The sequence below is a fragment of the Canis lupus genome, chromosome 2 (assembly GCF_011100685.1).
Source record: "Canis lupus familiaris isolate Mischka breed German Shepherd chromosome 2, alternate assembly UU_Cfam_GSD_1.0, whole genome shotgun sequence".
NCBI lineage: Eukaryota > Metazoa > Chordata > Mammalia > Carnivora > Canidae > Canis > Canis lupus.
The window spans coordinates 75,507,517-75,527,324 of NC_049223.1; the positions used below are offsets into that span (position 1 = coordinate 75,507,517).

The 19,808-nt window shown below is 36.7% G+C and overlaps 1 long non-coding RNA gene across 1 annotated transcript; it reads left to right on the forward strand.

Annotated features, from left to right (window-relative positions):
* Positions 1-3,080: 3,080 nt before the first annotated feature.
* On the forward strand, positions 3,081-15,840 carry LOC102152675. The gene is made up of 2 exons (XR_005356030.1): positions 3,081-10,738; positions 13,022-15,840. It is a non-coding gene; the product is annotated as an uncharacterized LOC102152675 (long non-coding RNA).
* The last annotated feature ends 3,968 nt before the right edge of the window (positions 15,841-19,808 follow it).

The following is a 19,808-nucleotide window of genomic DNA, read 5'->3' on the forward strand; positions in this document are numbered from 1 at the left end:
GTTATGTAATCAACAGCCCTTATTTATTTTTTTTTTTCAACAGCCCTTTAAGGTAGGTGGTATTGTCCCTACTTGACACATGAGGAAGTCAGAGATTGAGATTATTTAATTTGTTAAATGGGGCTAGTGGTTCATCTGTCTTACGAAGCGGCAAAGCCAGGATTCAAAACCTTTTCTTCCTGACTAAGTGTACACTCTTAACTATTGGGTTAAAAACAGGCCTAATAATGTGAAGTCAGAATTCAGTGGTAAATTTTATGTTTACTTTAAAATTTTTACTTTTCAAAAAAATTTGTTAAAAGCCCTTTAAGCCTAAAATAAGGCCAACCTCGTTTGAATTTAAGATGATTTAAAATAATTTGTCCTAAATTAAAGTGGATTGTTAAAGTGTGTTTTTATGTATGTGTTACGTTGGTAGTTCAGTTATCATTTGCTTTTTCATCCATCATCTATAAAAATTTAGGCTGAAATGTCATTGAACTTTGCTGAGAAAAGCTAGTTTTCACTTAGGCAATATAATACTTGTTTTAGAAAGAGGTGCCACTGTCCAAATTAAAATTTTTAAATTTCACCTTAACATATTTTATTCACAAAATCCAAATTTATTTTTATTCTTTTAATTTATTTACGATAGTCACACACACACACACACACAGAGAGAGGCAGAGACATAGGCAGAGGGAGAAGCAGGCTCCATGCACCGGGAGCCTGACGTGGGATTCGATCCCGGGTCTCCAGGATCGCGCCCTGAGCCAAAGGCAGGCGCCAAACCGCTGCGCCACCCAGGGATCCCTATTTTTATTCTTGAGTTCTATCTGTACTAGTATTTCTTTTTTTCTTTCCTTTCTTTCAAGTAGGCTCCACACCCAAGGTAGAGCTTGAACTCAGGACCTGAGATCAAGAGTCACGTGCTCTAATGACCGAGCCAACCAGATGCCCCCATATCTGTACTAGCATTTAAGCATTTTTAAAGTATTGGCATATTAAGTCATTTCCATCATCTAATTGATTTCAGCCCTTCTCCATTTTTCAAGGACTTGGTGAAAGAGTTTGTTAACTTGACTTACCTGACCTGTGTGTGAGCCTGCATGCACAAGAATACAAAAATACTCATAAAAGTAACCAGTATGGTTACTTTTTATGGTGGTGTGAAGAACCTACTTTACTTATGCCTTTTTTTTTTTTTTTTTTTTAAAGATTTTACTTATTTGAGAGAGCACGAGCAGGATGAGGGACAGAGGGAGAAGCAGACTCCTCACTGAGCAGACAGCTCAATGTGGGGCTCTATTCAGTGCTCCATCCCTGGACTTCAGGATATTGACTGGAGCCAAAGGCAAATGCTTAACCAACTCAGCCACCCAGGTGTCCTAACTTAAGCACTTTTTTTTTTTTTTAACTTAAGCACTCTTAAAGAAAACGTTTACTCCCCTGATATGGAAAGAAAGGTGGCCTTAGAACATTTTTCTAGATAAATTAATAATGGTTTTCGATTATTCCAGGTATTTTCTTTTCTGTTGTTCTATTTCATGAAAATTTGAACCATATAGGAAATGTATGTCAGTAGGTACTGGTAGTTTGGTTAAAAGCCTGTTAATTCTTAACTGTTAATATCTTGCTTGTAGACTTCTGCTTAAAGTAATGGGTATTTCGGGTTAGAATTAGGGATTCTCTTCATCAGTCCTGAATTTAAGGACGGTCACCATGACAGTAATGTGACACTATATATTAGGGAGGAGCCTAAGGCTTATTTACCGTGCCTGACTTCTCAAGTCATTTCTTTTTTTTTTTTTTTTTCAAGTCATTTCTTTGAGTTTATAACTGATCAATGTCTGCCAAAGGGAGATTATTAATAATGTGAAATAGTATGTTAATAATCTGGCCAATGTCCACTGCTTTCTAAAAGATAACATTTATGTATTTTAGTGTTGCTTTTATTTTAATCTGAACAGTATGTTAAAGCAACAATAAGTTCTTAAAATTTATCCAAAGATTTTTGTCTAGGGCAGAATATATTTAAGTGTCTATAGATGGATATAGTAGCCTGAAGAAAGAAGTTTGAGAACTAGTCTACCAGCTGAACACAACGTAAATTCTCAGTATATAATTTTTGTGATCTTATTTAATCAATAAACATTTGAAAAAATGTCTAAGGTAGCAAACCCAAATTAAGGTGGGTTCTGGTGTTGAAAATTCTTAACTTTAATATTATTTTATTAATGTAATATGTTTTTTAACCTTAAAAAGAAGATTGCAAAAATATGTACAACAGTTGCTAGTTTATTTCTCCGTAGTGTAAACTCTCAATTATAGTAGGAACTAACAAAAATTCCCATTCTGGATTTTGCCCTTGAAAGGTATTATAAAAGTAATTAACTTGGGTTTTTTTTTCCACCAGAAATACAGTAACATCTCCATCAAGTTGTTAATGCTTAAGAAGGGATATTAAATGGATTGATTTTGTACATCCTTGACCAGATCTAGATTGTTGGCTAAAAGTCAGATATTTATTAAAAAGATTAAGTTTAGTTTATACCTAACATTGATAGTTGATTCCTGTGTGATCTTCTCATTTCACAACCATTGAGTGTTTTTGTGCTAGGAGTTAGGAATATAATATAGTAATCCATGATTATTATCCTCAAAGAATTCAGTTTAGATTCCTGGAGCCAATAATCTATAAATAATAGTGACAGTCATCAAACCAAATCTTCTAGAAACACCATTGGAAATTTAAAAGCTATTTTGTGTTCCTATTTCAGGTCATAATTTGAATACATGAATAATGCGTATGATTTCAGTTACTCCTGGAAAGCAGAAAAATTTGTAAATTGTGTCATGATTTTTTTTGTTTAGCTAATTAAAAATAAGTTTAGTGTCGACAATATGATCAAAGTAACTTGATTTTTAAGAATTTTAACCTATACAGCTCAATTTTTTAAAAAAGATTTATTTATTTATTCATTCATTCATTCATTCATTCATTCGTGATCGACCTAGAGACAGAGAGAGAGAAAGAGAGGCAGAGACACAGGCAGAGGGAGAAGCAGGCTCCATGCCGGGAACCCAACACGGGACTCGATCCCGGGACTCCAGGATCGCGCCCTGGGCCAAAGGCAGGCGCTAAACCGCTGAGCCACCAGGGATCCCCTACAGCTCAATTTTTAATTAAAATATAAAAATAGAAAGGTGAGGTGGCTGTCTGAATGTGAAAGAACAAATGTGAAGGTAGATTTCTTTATATTTTTATTTTTCCATTGCTGAAAACTTTAAGCCTTTACATGAGAAATGTCTGCTCATAGTTGAACTAATAAAATTCTTGAAATATCTCTTCCCTCCCTGAAAATAAACAGACAATACTGCTTCATGCAAATGGGATAGATTTACTAAAAATAACTTTTCTCCATTCCCTATAACTCATAAGGTTCCTTATGAGGGCAGGCTGTTTTCATACTTCCTTATGTCTTTTGAAATTGGTTAATCTAGTGTCTGATAATACATTTTTTTTGTCACAGGATTTTTTTTTTTTTTAAGATTTTATTTGTCACAGGATTTTAATGCACTTGACAGGAGTGACTGCTGAGGTGCTTGAGAAAGAAAGAGATGATGGCTTCTTTTCAAAAAAAAGACTCCGGACTACATGTCTCATAAAACTATATGGTTTAACTCACCGGCTTACCAACCTTTACAGCATGCAGCCTCTTATTTTTCACTCATGAACATTTTCTTTTCTAAAAAGTTCTCTAAGGCCTATAATTGCCAGCTGGAACTTCAGTCAGCAAGAGAGAACTGAAGTTAACATGTTGGCCTGGTTATAATCTTAGTCAAAAATAAACTTGACGGAAGAGCTAATACTGAGTATCTCCAATGGGCTGTCCTTGTTTTAAGTTATTTGAAATTAAAGTATAAATAAGTGTGGGAATGGAGGTGCCGAGATACTTTGGTCTAAGACCTAACCAGAAGTAGCCGATCTGGTACTGGACCCAGGTCAGGCTGATGGTAGAGCTTTTAGCCACAGCCTATACTACCTTCTGGATTTTACCTGCTCTTTGCTGTCTTACTAGGTAAATATCATTAGGTGTCTTTGAAATACAGACTAAATGGGATACTGTTAACTAGTTGGCTAAACTGGTAGTTCCCCCAGCTCAGAACTGTGTAGATGGGGCCAAAAACTAGTTTTAGGAATAAGAACACAAGAACTATTTTGTATTATGATAGTAAAACTACTGATAGCCACTGAGTAGCTGTGAAACTTCCCTTTGGAAATACGTGCTAACAGCATAGCCTCCATTAATCAAACAATGCTTCTAAAACTTGTGTATGTTTTTTCAAACTACTCTTTTGTACTTGTGACACAACCCGCAAACATCTAGTGATTTGAGATTTCCTTTTACCGGTTTTAAAACATCTCCTAGTAGAGTGTTTCAGGATTTGTCTTAAATTACTTTTAATAAAATGGAGCCAGGCTTGTTGGTATTTTTATCTGCAATCATTATGATTTTACATGGAATTCAATTTTATTGTCTTAACTTTCTTTCCAGATTGGAGTTCTTACTCTTTGAAGGTAAAAGCCACTTTATTTTTGTAAACACTTCTTAGTTGCCCTGTTTTGTACCTTCCCTGGCTTTCTTTTATGTCTTGGAAGTGGCTACCTGAAGGTCATGAGGTATGCTGGGTGCATACATAACCATGGCTTTGTGTAGTGTTGATTATCCCTCTCCCTTTTTTTTTTTTTTTAACACCTTTCTGATTACTTGCAGTTCTCTTTCCATTTTTGTGTGTGTGTGTGCGTGCATTTTAGAAGTGGGGCATTACTGTTTTCCATTTCACTTCATAGCTCACATGATTGGCCTAGGCTAGGGTTATAGATAAAGCTAGAGCCGAACCAGAACTTACGTCCTGATAATTTTCCTCTCACTTTGATTCCTGGAGAAAGAAGCATGTGAGTATGCTTAAGCAAAGTTCAGTGGCATCCTGATTGCCTGTTAACTTTGGAAAAATGTGTTCTCTACTAGTAACAGCCTATGTATGTGTGTGTGTGTAATACATATGTACACTCACATGGCTGGTGGATAAACAATTCAGCAGTATCAGAACTGGGATTTACTTAATGACTTGGAAAGTATTTGTCACAGTCAGGCTGGCTCTAGTTAAACTTAGCACCAAGACCCAACTTCTGTTCCAGATAGATAGCTGAAGAACTAAAGTGCTTGTGATTGCTTTGGGGCTCCATCCAGGTATGTTCTGCCCAGAAGATTCGTAATCACAGATCATTTTCATTGCTTTTTAGTCCAAACCAGTGTGCTGATGGCAGCAGTGACCTTTATGTCATTTTAGTTGCCTTTTTTCCTTACCATCACCGCTCTTGATCTTATTGTTTTTGAGGCAGACCTCAAACCTTCTCTGGCTTTTGCTGGCTTGGTTTGATCCACACTTGTGTAAATTTCCTTGTCTCCTTGTAATGTCCCCTTGCTGTGTCTTTTGTCCCTCTTTAGGAACTTCAACCACTGTTAGGACTACAGGATTTTATATCTCTGACCCCAGTCTTTCACTGTCATGTGTACCTCCAGATCACAAGAAACTTGATAATATTGAAAAATAGTTGCCAGTTTGTGTTCATTTAATAGCCGCTTAGTAAGTACATATGTTCCTGCCCTGTACTGGCATGGGGGATATAAGATAGACATCCAGCATAGGGAACAAAGCCTTAGAGTTAATGTCTTTGGACAGCACCTCTTGATCTTACAAGTTAGAATCTTAATGGTTCTTCTATTAGATTTTCTGTTAATCAAGTCATGCTTATTCTTCCATGATGTTTTTTCTTTAATTTCTCTACTCATTAATCTATCTACTCTAGGGTGGCAGTTCTTAATCTTCTAAGAGGATGACTTGGAACCAATGTGGGAAAAGATACCAGACCAGTCATAACAACTAAGAGTTGTACTGTAATATTTCAGTTAACTGGAATACTTCTATTAAAAGGTTCTAGGAATTCAGCAATACTTCATAAATGAATTGTATTTTACTAATTACAACAGCCTTTACGTTCAGATCTAGATCGTAATTTTGGAGGGCCACTTTTATGTTAGATAATATTCTGGGTACTAAAAATAGAGCAGTGGGTATAAGAGAGTCTTCTCCCCTTTTGGAGCAAATGTTCTATTAAGGGAAGAAATACACATTTAGTCTGCTTGACCAACCCCCAGGTCCAAGACTTAACGGTAAGGAGGCATTGCTCTGTGATTTACAAGTCAGTTCCTTAGATTGTTTCACCCCTTATTAATTGTCCTCAATCTCTCCTATTACTCTCTTTGTCCTGTACAATTGCCATAATTAATCACACAAACACCAACAATCCCATTAGGCCATGGGAACAAATCTAAATTCTTGAAATTTGAGGCCTTTCATACACTTGTCTTCCATTTCGGACCTTTTATTCCTTTCCTAATCTGTGATTCTACATAAACCTTTACTGTTAGCTTGAGGAAGGTTATACTGCCTTTGTCCACCTCACTTTTAATTAATTAATTAATTAATTAATTAAATTTTTTTGGATTATTCCATTTTCTCTTAGGAGACTTGGAATACATGGTGGAGCTATCAAAATTGGCACATACTAAATGATTTCTAGACTCCAACCACAACTCCAAGGAGCATTTAGAATTACTTAAATGGCAGTTTAACAAGATTGTATTGAACCTTGTTACCTAGGTACTGTGGGTAACGATATATAAGTAGAAAATGCAGAGGAGTCCGATTTAATCATTTGGGTAGGAGAGTTTGCTGTCAGGTTTTGAGGCGAACCTAGTGACTCAAAGGGTTTCCTTGCTCTTGTAAAGGACATGTAAACCAGACAGTAGAAAAACATCCTAGTTGGCCACTCCTGGCCTAAAAATTGCACAGGTGAGTACATAGATTTTCATATGTTTTTGTGTTTTCTGAAAGGTACTGTGATGTTACTGCAGTAGTATCATACTACAGGTGAAATTGTTTGAAGAGATTTTTACTCTAGCCATGGTGATAAACTACTTTAGATGAAGTCAGTTAGACTTGCCAGTGTATGACATCTGTGTTCAGCTGTCTCTTCCTGGGGGAAGCGCAAAAGAAAACCTCGATATTTTGACCTTTGACTTGATACCTAATCTAATACCCCTTACATTAGTATTAGTAACTCCTGAGTTACATAACTAATATCAGTAGTATCCCTATTTTATCAGTGGGAAAACAGGCTTAGCCAGGGTTGTGCAGCTAGTTTGTGATAAAGCAAGAAGTAGAATTAGACTTCCTTTCATTTTCATCTTTCTCTACAAATTTGTATTTTGCTTTTTAGAGCTAGAGACAATCTTATGTTAGATTTATTGTGGGGGAGTTTTAAATGACAAGTTTAAAAGAACAAAAGGTTTATTCTAGCATATAAGGTTTAAATTTGTAGAAACTAATTTGCTATTGTGTGCGTCTTTTGCCCTGCACTCAACACCATAAAAGATTTCCTTTTCCACGTTTTGTGATTCATGTTTGCTTCTGCACATATACAGAAACTTCAGAGGAAAGAAGTTAACTTTGTACTTGCAGATATAGCCTGGTCACTTTGATTATCCCTAGAGCAGTCTTGAACATTCTGTTCATTCATTTACATGCAGACACACTGCATATGGAAGGGCACAGTGCCTACCATCTCCTGATACCAATATCAGTAATTGGTGCCAGGCAAGAAGAGGAGTGACACCTTCTATGTAGGTCTGCTGCTTCTGTGTAAAGACAGCATTTTAAAGAATTTACCTAAAAAGCAGTCCTGAAAGTTAGGTATCCTTAAATACCTTCTTAAAATCTGGACTCAAATTCCAGCCAGTCAGGGAGATCCCTGCTTTTGGTCTTGCAAAATTAAAAATAATAGCCAATTAAAAAAAACGAACAACAGATGACTGTATGCTTTGTGCTTAGTGCTAACAGCATTTTTAAGTGCCCACTGCATGTCAGGTACTTGTGCCAAGCATTTTAGGGCAGTCTTCTGTAATATTACAACTTCACAGATGAGGACACCAAGATGCAGAACGTTTTGTAGTAGAACCATGATTCAGATACCCAGTAATGGGTTGTTAAAACTGCAGTGTGGTAATATTGTAGAGAGTCCCTGTTTCACTTTGTTTCTGTTTTAAGTTTGGTGTTTCTCTCTCCATCTCAGCTTCCCTCTACCCCATGGTCTGTGTTGGATTTTCTCTAAGAGATTTTTGTTTGTTTTGTTTTGCTTTTATACTTTTTCAAAGGATTTTAGCATCTTCAGAAGTGGAAAACTAGGAATTTACTCTTAAGTTTAAAGATTTTATAAAAGACTTAAATAATTATATTTAATTAACTTGTGTCTTAAATTTTTTCATTTTGAATTACGTTATTTAGCGGGAGGGCTATTGAAGTGTTTCTCTGCCCATGTATGATATATTTTAGATTTCCCACATTTTTTCCTGGATATTTATCAGGCGATGGTGTAGAGGTTTGGTAAGTAATACAGTTTGATTTTGTATGTCTCAAGGATTCTCATTTAGTCACATAATTGAGTTTCCTTTATTCGGCCTTTTTCCCCCTGGTGATTCTATTTGTAGTATTAACTGAAAATCCTTGTGCTAATGCTAATTTTGGTCTTTTTTTTCACTAGCATGTATTGGAGCACTCAGACTTGGAGAAGGACATAGGTAAAAAGTATAATATGGAACATTTTCTAAAATTTAGGGTTATGAAATCTTCAGTTGCATACTTGGCATATTCAACATTAAAATTATTTATAAAACAATTTAAATGGTTTAGCTTTTGCCAGAATGATTATGGGTATTTTGATTCTCTTTTATTTTATAAACATAGCATCAATTTTCTTAATCCTTAAGGTCAATAAAGGCGATCTCATGTTAGAAATCGTTTAACAACTTTGAAGTATTTCACCTTTGTGTGAAATTTTATACAGGACTTCAATTACTTAAAAAATGAATAGCACACAGTAAAACACATTTTAGATTTATCAGAATCAGGCCTTACTGCTGCTTTGTCCCAAATACTTCCTTACACCCCCAGAACCTTCATTGGGTTTTTAAGTTAATTTGATGACACCAAAAATGTTAACACATTAATTTTCATCAAGTGTTCTTTGAAAGCTAGATACCTGCAGGTTTTTTTACTTGAAGTTACCTGAAGTTTGGTTATACTCCATTTATTTGTAGTAGAACTCTGTAGTGAATGATTAGAAGGACTAGGTTCTTCTGCAAAGTCAGAGAGAACATGAGTTTCTGCATGTGCATAATACATACTATCTCTTTTCCTACTTTGTCTTGATAATCAAGTCTTTTAGGAACAAGGCTGATGGCAATCTAGAAAAATTTGGAACAAAACTGTAAAAAAAAAAAAAAACGTGGTGTTCTGCATCTCATTTATAGTAACCTATAAAGAAGGTCAGATTGAGAAATTCACCCATTAGTCCATTGAAGAATTTAATTTAAAACAAAACAAAAACTAGTAGAAAGGAATCAAAGATTGTTAAGGCATCTTTGAAAGTATTTTGTCATCAGTTGGGAATCCATCTGGTATATAAACATTTTGTATGTTCAGTGGATTTTTAGGAATTAACCGATTTCATAAAGCAGGGAGAAAACTGTTAATTCAAGTGTGTCTATTGACATTTGGAAATACTGTGTCCATTTATTTCTAAAAATGACATTCCAATTTATGTAACAGTTGCTGGCAAAATTCATTTGAATCTAGATTTTCTAATTTCTTTGCTTTAGCACTGTTTTTTAATTGGTAAAAAAATTGGTAATTTCCAATTAATTCAATTTAATTGGAAAACGGCTTGAAAAATGGAGCTGTGTGTTGGTATGGTAGTGTTTTCATGAGAGAGTGCAGTAACTGACTTGCCAAGGATTAAAAGATAGTCATACATTTAAGATTTCTTTTCCTTTGAAGTTTGGGCTAGAAATTTATAGCCTTTGGCTCATGAAATAGCAGCTTCTGTACTGCTATTTCATAAAGATGTAGGAGTACTTCTGTACTCCTACATCTTTACCTAAGGGAAAGCCTTACTTTCACTCAAAAATAGCCTCCATTCACCTTGTCCTTTATAATCTGCCCAGTGACCTTGAGTTCTGAGGTTCCCTCTTAGAACCAAAGGCAAGAAATAAGGGAAGAGAGTGCTAATCCCATAAACTTTGCAGCCTCTGAATTTAACCCTTTGGGTGATGTACATGAAAAGTAATGTTTTTTACTATAGATCTGCCTCTAGTTTCAACACTGATTTTTTTTTCCCTGAAATTTCCAAGAGCTTAGCTTAAGGTCTTTCAAAGAAAATGGAGGCGAAAAGCCCTTAAATGTTAGGAGAAGAGAATTATGCAAGGAAAATATTTTTCTAAAAAAAAAAATAATAAAGAGGTTAGAGGGAATGGAGTGAGGTTAGCATTAGGTAGGTAGGAAATGATACAAATAAATATTAAATAATCTATAGTCTGGTTTTGTTTTCTATATGGTTTACTTAACAACTAACATGAAATGAGTGTTTCATTCCCTAAGCATGCAGTTGGGGAAGAATGGGAAGCCAGCCTGGAGGCACAAATTTGCAGCAGATAATCTGAATCCAGGTAGCAAAAATGCTTCTAATGCATTCAGTTCAAAAGCAACAGCCTCTTCAAAAGAGAAAACCTATAAATAATCACGAATCTGATCACCTTCACCATCATCTAACAGATTGGATAAGACTTCATGAAGGGTATTCTTTTTTTTTTTTTTTTTTAAGATTTTATTTATTCATGAGAGGCACAGAGAGACAGAGATAGAGGGAGAAGCAGGCCCCATGCAGGGAGCCCTATGTGGGACTCAATCCTGGAAGTCCAGGATTATGCCCTGGGCGGAAGGCAAGTGCTAAACCCCTGAGCCACCCAGGTGTCTAATGAAGGGTATTCTTGATGGCTTTTAGACTGTAGGAAAATATGTATGGAAAAAGAAGTTACACTCGAGATTTCTTTATTTCTGGCTTCTTATTCTCCTAATATAGTGAACACTTCACAACTAAAATAATCTTAACACTTCAACATAATCTTATAAAATGCATATTCATGAGCTGAGGCTGCAGTGACCTCCCATTTTGTGGGCACAGTTTACACGTAACAGTTCGTTAAATTCTTATGTCCAGAGCATCCCCAAACTGGGGAGATTGTCTCTCTTAGACTTGGTGGCTATTTGCCTCAGTGTCAACAAAACCTAGCCTACAGATTCTTCCCTTTGGTCTTGAGCCTGATTGAGAAGTCGAGAAATAAGTGGAAGTGTTGGGACAAAGCCAGCAGCTATACTCAAAATACGAATAAGTCAAGTATTTTGTTCTGTTTTGTGTCGTTTGAAAGACGAGTTATTGAGCCCACCTCAGTTAGGGACACTGAATATTGGGTGTAAATAAATAATGTTACTCATCTTATATATATATATATATATATATATATATATATATATATATATATATGTATATTTTTTTTTTTTTTTTTTTTTTTTTAAATGATAGTCACAGAGAGAGAAAGAGAGGCAGAGATACAGGCAGAGGAAGAAGCAGGCTCCATGCACCGGAAGCCCGATGTGGGATTCGATCCCGGGTCTCCAGGATCGCGCTCTGGGCCAAAGGCAGGCGCCAAACCGCTGCGCCACCCAGGGATCCCTCTCATCTTATATTTTGAAGTTAATATTTGAAGAACCATGCAGACACTTAGAAAGATGGAACTAGATTTGTTGCAGGCCAGAGAAATAAAGCTGTGAGATTATATGCACCTTTTTTATGTGGGCTAGCTGATAACCTTGGAATTTACTTCCAATGAATGATGAAAATACCTGTGAAAACTTATGAGAGGACTTAATACATTTTCTCATGTCCAGTGATCAACTTCATATAAACCAGGCATGAAGAGAAACAAATAATTAATTCTGCAGATCACAAAGTTCGTTCTGTAAAATGAGTATGATGGAACAGGTATAATAACATTTCTTAGAATCTTCCTTCCTAACCCCCCTGCCACTTACCTTTTGAGTCTATAGGGACAGTCGAGAGGTCAGTCAGGCTCTGATTAAGAATATTAAGTTACATTACAAGATTTTAAATACAGAACTGTTTAGTAGGATAGGACTTAGAACTGACCTAGAATGTAAGATAAAATACAAACCTTGGAATTTGAGAACTCTTTGCTACTACACCAATAACAAAATACTAGAAACCAGATTAAGGGCAGAGGTCTGGTTTAACTGCCATCTCTTGTTTTAGCAGATCGAGTCTGGGATGTGTCTTACCCCTCAGCAGTATTTTATTTTGCCTTATTTGCAGATAGAAGTTTAATACTGGTGTTTTGCCAGTTGTTGGTTAGCTTTGAACAGCGTCTTGCTTCAGAAACCTAACATGCACATTTTGTCTTCTTTGAATGTTTTTTAACTGCAAACAGAAGTGTTAAGCTCAACATTCACATAGCTTGTTCTCAAATTATTTTACTTAATTTCTCTGGTTATTTGAAATGGTGATTTGCCCCCTTCCCTCCCGCCCCTGCCTCTGAAACTGAATTTTGCTTTTTGTTTCTCTCTATAAAGTGAAAACATCCCTCTCATGCTTTGCTACTAAAATCTAACATCAGGAGCAGTTATTGCCACGTCTGATTTTCATCCATGGATTTTTTCCGGGATGGAAAGCTCATTCAAATCTAATGTTTAATAGGGTAGCGTGAACAAATTCACTGGCTTTCCTTTGTGTCTGGCGAACACCTAACCATCTTATATTCCTTATGCTTCTGGAATGCCAGTCCAAAAATAGAAGTTGTGGGCAGGAAAGAGGGCACTTTGATCATAATTTGGTAAACATTTTGAGGTTTGTTGGTTTTGTTTTCCTTAAAAACCTAACTCTTCAGTACCAGGTGTGTTCATTATTCTTTTTTTTAAAATTATTATGTTTATCATTTGTGAATTAGTTATTCTGCCCTAGTCCTAAAGGTAGTTATATATGCTAACCTTTGTTTTGCCTTTCTAGCTGCTAAGATAGATAATGATTATTGCAAAGTGCACGTTTTTAAATGGTCTCCAGTGCCGACTGCTGAGCCAGTGATGGAATGAGTACATTGAGGAAGAATGTGTCATTTGGAATCCAGGACCATTCAGCAAGAATAACTGCCTGATATATGGTCAGAATACTCAAACTCTTACGGCATATTGATGGCTTTCTCTCCCATCCCCCTAAAAGCAAGTTTTATTGGCCTGAATTCTCCTAATCTAGCTATTTCTATTTCCATTTCCAAAGTAGTGACCTAGTTCTGTCATTTTGGGGTTGAAGTGTCAGTTTGTGAGTAAAACAAACATATTTAATGATTTACAGGAAGCAAATAAAAAAAATTGATTGTAAACTACTTGAAGTGTAGAAAGTTTTGATTTTCAGTTTATGATTCTGCAAAGCATAAAGACATTTCTTGGTTAATTAATTCCACATGAATTATTTAATACTTTTTCCCTCTTATCTAATTAATACTAATTTTCTATAACTAAGAAAGCAATTGAGGAATAAGCCTTTGAATTTAAAGCTTGTACTAATGACAGAGAAAGTTCACCTTTTTTCTGATTTAAGTGGTATATAAATATCAATTTAAAATTTGACAAATTAGAAAATCATTTAGAACAATTTGGCATTATTTTTTATTCCCATTGTTAGAACTGTTTTGCTTTACATTTATACTGCAAAATAAATCAAGGATACAGACTCATACTAAGATGATCACCTTGTATTTGGTCTTCATGGGAATTATGATTGATCGATTGATTATAAGCCCTCTGGCCAATGTGGAGCTTGAACCCATAACCCCGAGACACATGCTCCACTCACTGAGCCAGCCAGGTGCTCCTTCATGGGAGTTATGCGTTTTTTCACTCAACATTTACTAAAGGAACAAACAAAATTTTAGGCTGTAGTAGTGAACTAATTCCCTTTAGCTTGACTGAGCTGAATTTCATTAAGGAATAGAACATTTAATTCACTTCCACATACTTTAAGGTATGACTCATCCCTTTTGAAGTTATGAGACTCAAAACTACACCGGAATCACTTAATTTATGTCCTTCCCTGTTTACTGTGTCTGACCTTCAAGATTTCGTGACTGATGCTGAAATGGAAGCCAACCAGTGCAGAAATTTTGGGGAAAATGAACCTGAAGAATGCAAAGGGAAGTAGGAATTCATTTCTAGCATTCCCAAACCTGCTTTGTCGTGTGAACTCCACTGCAGTCAGAGGAAAAGAACTGAGTTCATGGAAATTACCAGCTAAGCCTTACATCTTCTTTAATGTTTTTAGGAAATATTCTGAAAAGGTAAGTGAGATGTCTCTTTTGAAGAAAGACTCTTAATGCGGTATTTTTAAACTAATTGTTCCATATTAGTAAAGATAGTTTCCTTATTCTGAGCTTCAAAATGTCTTGTTCCCATTTGGTTTGGTTCTCAGTATTGTGGGGGTGAGGCTTGTTCCAGCCAACGTGGAGTTTTTCTTCTGTTTCTCAGCAGTGAAGCTGGAACTTGGGTTGAAATGTACAGAGTGCTGATTTTTGTTGTTTTGTGCTCAAATTCTTTCTTGAATTGTTTTATTGTAGTTTTAATTTTATCCCTTGCTGTATCTATAGAAAACTTGTCAAGTTTTCAGAGTTACTACCAGAACTACATTTACATCATATGCTGTGAAATACTGCCCAATTTTGGGCTTTTATAGGTCTCCATTAACATTCACCTCTATGGGTTTTGTAGATAATTTTCAGATTCCTAGGACTAAATTTGTTTCACATTCATTACACATCAATGATGTGGCATTGTGCCAGACCCTGAATACAAAGATGGACTAGCACACAGTACATGTCTTTTACAAGCTTATTTTTACCGATATGATACAGATGGAATTCTAGTTTAGGAAATAAAAATCTAACAAAATAAAGCTAATTCCATTTCCCCATCAACAGTCCACTCTAGCTTGTGAATCTGGATATGACAGATTGTATTTGAAAGATCCTGTGCATGTGTGCACTTGTGTGTGTGTGAGATTTGCAAAACACTTCATATGTATTAAGTACTCTTCTATACATTTATTTTTTTAGATCCTCAGAGCTATCCTATGAGATGAATGCTATTTAAGGCAGAGAAATAATTAACTTGCCGAAGTTTGTACACCTGTGATCTAGGACCAGTATTTGAACCCAAACAGGCAGATTACAAATCTTGCACTCTTAATTGGGGTGTAATATTTATATGGAGTACCTGGCTGTGAGTACCCACAGAAGATGCCATTTTTTTTATATAATCTCTGTGTCCAACATGGCACTCAAACTCATGACCCTGAGATCAAGAGTCACTCACTCTACCAACTTAGCCAGCCAGATGCCCTAAAACAATCCAAATTGTTAATGAAAAATTTGGAAAGGAAAGTTCAAATAGCCCCCCGCCCCCAAAATATGCACACACACAAAATTGAAAGAGTAGAAACCGAGAAGAGGAGCTTATCTCAGTTATGTTTTATTTGTTTTTCAGTTATGTTTTATATCCAATACCTATTGTCCCTCAGGTTTACCCCTTTTTGGAATGTGTACATTTTCTTTAGCTGCTAAATCATGAGAAAATATGACTGCTGAGACTTTTCCTAGGATTCTTTAAAAAATAGATTAGGCTTCAGTGCAGATATAGAAAAGTGCTCTGAGAACCCCAGGTAGGTAATTTACGCCCTGTTGTATGCACAGTTTATTTGAAGCTTCTGCACCTCTACGCCTTTTGTTTTATACTCCTGTAAATATGATTTGACCTTTAATAAAGTGTTTTCTGAAGTGAGTGTTCTTTTGGTCTCATTTCCTATTTGGCTGTGTATCTCCTTTGGTCACCTGCTGTATGTCGTTGCCACCCTTTTCAAAATGGTGGTTTAAAGTAAGAGCTACTATATACCGCTACTGTTGAGAGAGTTATAAAATCTATATGCTAGGGTTTTGCTCTTGGCCCAATGCAAGTGCCACCCAGTACTAAAACATGGCAGATTTATAGAGGAGAAACCAGATATTATAAAATGAATGTGAACAGTGGTTGAATATCTGAAGCGGTTTTGACAGGAAAAACCTATCCTCGTGAAATCAAGGTAATTATTCCATGATTTACTGGAGAAACAAATTTGATCCTATTCTAGATCAGTGCTTCTGAACCAATGTGTATGTGAATCACCTGCAGATATTATTAAAACAGATTTTTATTTAGTAGGTCTGGGGTCAACCCAAGAATCTGCATTTCTTTTCTCAAATAAGGTTTATTGAAATAAAATTCATGTAAGATTCACTCCTTAAAAATGCAGTTTCATGGGGTTTTATTTTCAAGCATGCTGTTAGCAACTATCACCACTGTCTTAATTTCAGGACGTTTTTATCATGCCAAAATAGAAACCTTGTACCCGTTAGCAGCTACCCCCATTCACCAAATCTGCTGCAAAATCTCTGGCAACCACTAATTTACTTTGTCTCTATTTACATTTCATATAAATGGAATCATATGTTTCATGGACTTCTGTAACTGGTTTCTTTCATTTAGTATGTATTGAGGGTTCATCCCAGTTACTTGTATCAGATCCTTTTATCTTTTATGGCTGAATAATACTCCATTATGTGGACATAACCACATTTTTTTGTATTCATGAATTGATGGGCATTTGGTCATTCCTACCTTTTGCTTATCATGAACCCTGCTGCTGTGAACACTTATGTACAAGATTTTGTGTGGACATGCGTTTTTGTTTTTGTAAGGACTGGATTTTTAGGAGGAGAATTGTTGGGTCATATGGTGACTTAAAAAAAATAATTGTGGTGGGCAGCCCTGGTGGCGCAGCAGTTTAACACTGCCTGCAGCCCAGGGTGTGATCCTGGAGACCCCGGATCAAGGCCCATGTGGGGCTCCCTGCATGGAGCCTGCTTCTCCCTCTTCCTGTGTCTCTGCATCTCTCTCTGTGTCTCTATGAATAAGTAAAAAAAATCTTTAAAAAAAAATTATGGTAAGGACACTTAATGTGAGGTTTACCCGTCTTAAATTTTTTTCTTAAGATTTTTATTTTATTTTTAAAGTAATCTCTACAGGGTACCTGGTGCTCAGTTTAGTGCTCAGTGGTTGAGCATCTGCTTTTGACTCAGGTTATGATCCTGGGGTCCTGAGATCCAGTCCTGCATCAGGCTCCTCACAGGGAGCCGGTTTCTCCCTCTGCCTGTGTCTCTGCTTCTCTCCCTGTTTCTCATAAATAAATAAATAAAATCTTAAAAAAAAAAAAATCTCTACACCCAGTGTGGGGATTGAACTCATGACCCCAAGATCAAGATTTGTGTGCTTTACTGACCGAGCCAGCCAGGTGCTCCAACTGTCTTAATTTTTAAGTGCAGACTGCAGTATTGTTAATTTCAACACAGTGTTGTACAGCAAATCTCAGTCATATGTTAACTTTAAAATTTTCAGGAACTGCTGAACTGTTTTCTAAGGTGGCTGTACCATTGGAGAGTCGGCATTTCTGATAAGCTTCCAGGTGATGCTGAATTGCTGGCTCTAGGTCACATTTGGGCATCTATCAAGTAAACAATTGGGGACATGAACTTAGTTCTACTGGCAGTGTCTCATCAGCAGCAAGGTGTTTGGGTTTCACGAGGCCTTGGTGACTCACTGCCTCGTTTCTTCTAACATCAGGCTCATTGCACCTGAGCTTATTCCTCTAGCCTTTGAAATCTTGATGTAAATTGATACACCTCTGATCTTGAAGAGGGAAGAGAATATTCATTTTTAGTTTAAAGGCAGCTCTAAGTTGAGAATGCCCAAATAATTGGGAGAATACTTTTAAAGATCTTTGATAGTGTTCTACAAAATTTCTGGGTGGCTCTTCAATGTGTTAATGACAGTATTTGGGGGAAAATAGATGAATGAAAAGAATGAGAGGGTGTGTACATTCCCTTCTAGTTGAGTTCCCTAAGTGCAGTCCCTGTATTCACACAACTAAGATTTGACCTATATTGAGAGATTTGGATTCTGGGCTTTGGTTTGCAGTTTGATAAGGAAAACCAGGTGGGCAAAAAGCAAGTACAATGCCAGAAAGGGAGCCGAGTCTGGCTTAAAGATCTGTGGGAGGGCAGCCCCCGTGGTGCAGCGGTTTAGTGCCGCCTGCAGCCTAGGGTGTGGTCCTGGGGACCCTGGATCGAATCCCACGTCGGGCTCTGCGTGGAGCCTGCTTCTCCCTCTGCCTGTGTCTCTGCCTCTCTCTCTCTCTATGAATAAATAAATAAATAATCTTAAAAGAATATCTGTGGGAATTCAGAGGAGGTAGGTTGATGCTGGAGATAAGAGGTGGTAGAAATTAGAAAAGATTTCTTGGAGATGATGCTTGAAGTAAGCCAGGATTTTGGAAATAGAGGTGAAGGAGCTAGGTGTATTCTAGCTGCTGCAGCAGAAGGAACTAAAATATTGAGGTCATAAATGGTAGCCTATATACCAGCTACTTACTGAGTAGCTGCCATATGCCCAACCATGTGCTGTGCTAAGCCTTGCGTAGACTATAAAGGAACAAAACAGGACCTCTGCTCTTGTAATTAGGGATCAAGTAGGAGATGTCGGGAGTAATACAATGTGATCTGTATGATTCTTGGAATTGGCTATTAGTTCTGTTTAGCTTGACTTAGTGGTGCCTGCAAAGGAAAGAATAGGAAATAATGGATGTAAAAAAAAAAAAAAACATGTTATTTACTGCCTTTTGCTTTGAATGTGTGGTCTGGAAGTCTGAGCATGTGGCTGGTAGTAAGGGGAGAGATGAGCAGTCTGGATTTGGGGTTCATTAGTGCCTGTGTGGCTCTCAACTATGATCATAAATTGATGGCTTTTGTGGAGATACAGGACATTTGGTCTGGTCCTCAATCTTTTTAAAAAAATGAATTACCTAATATATTCTAGGGCCCAGCTTCTATACCCCATAGTTGAGATTGTCAGCTGTCCCACAAAGATTGATTGATCGAGTACTTTTCAAAAATAACTTCCTTTGACAGATATTTCAACCTCTTAGCTATTCACAACCTCTCTCCGTTGAAGATCATGAGTTGTATTGAGTAGGTTTTCATGTGTTGTGGGGTTTCTTTGTGTATTGCTGCACTGCAGACCACCCCGAAATTGAGTGGCTTGTTTATTAGAATGTAATTTAAGGTTAATTATAGCTGTAGACCTCGATGTTTATACTTCAAAAAAACCTAAAAAATTAATGAGCTAGTGGTCCAGTCTGAGGAGGAGGTATTGATAAAGGTAATCCCATATTCATAACATTTATACTTTTTGATGCCAGTATAAATGATCTTGTGGCCACTCAGTGCAGGCTTGAAGCTGAGGCATCCTTGTATTTATTACATTCCTGGGATTTCCCTCCAGTATGAATTCTTGCATGTCTGTACAGTAATCACTGACAGATTTTTCAGAGTTGATAATACCCTCGTAGGTTTTGCATTCAAGGAGGGTTCTCTTAATGTAACAGACACCATTAAAAGCTTTCCTTCAGGGCAGCCCCGGTGGCGCAGCGGTTTGGCACCGCCTGCAGCCTGGGGTGTGATCCTGGAGACCTGGGATCAAGTCCCGAGTCGGGCTCCCTGTGTGGAGCCTGCTTCTCCCTCTGCCTGTGTCTCTGCCTCTCTCTCTATGAATAAATAAATAAAATCTTAAAAAAAAAAAAAACTTTCCTTCATTCTTTATATTCATAAGTTAACTTGCAGTGGGAGTTCTCCCAAGTTTCCTAAGGAATGTGGGAAAAT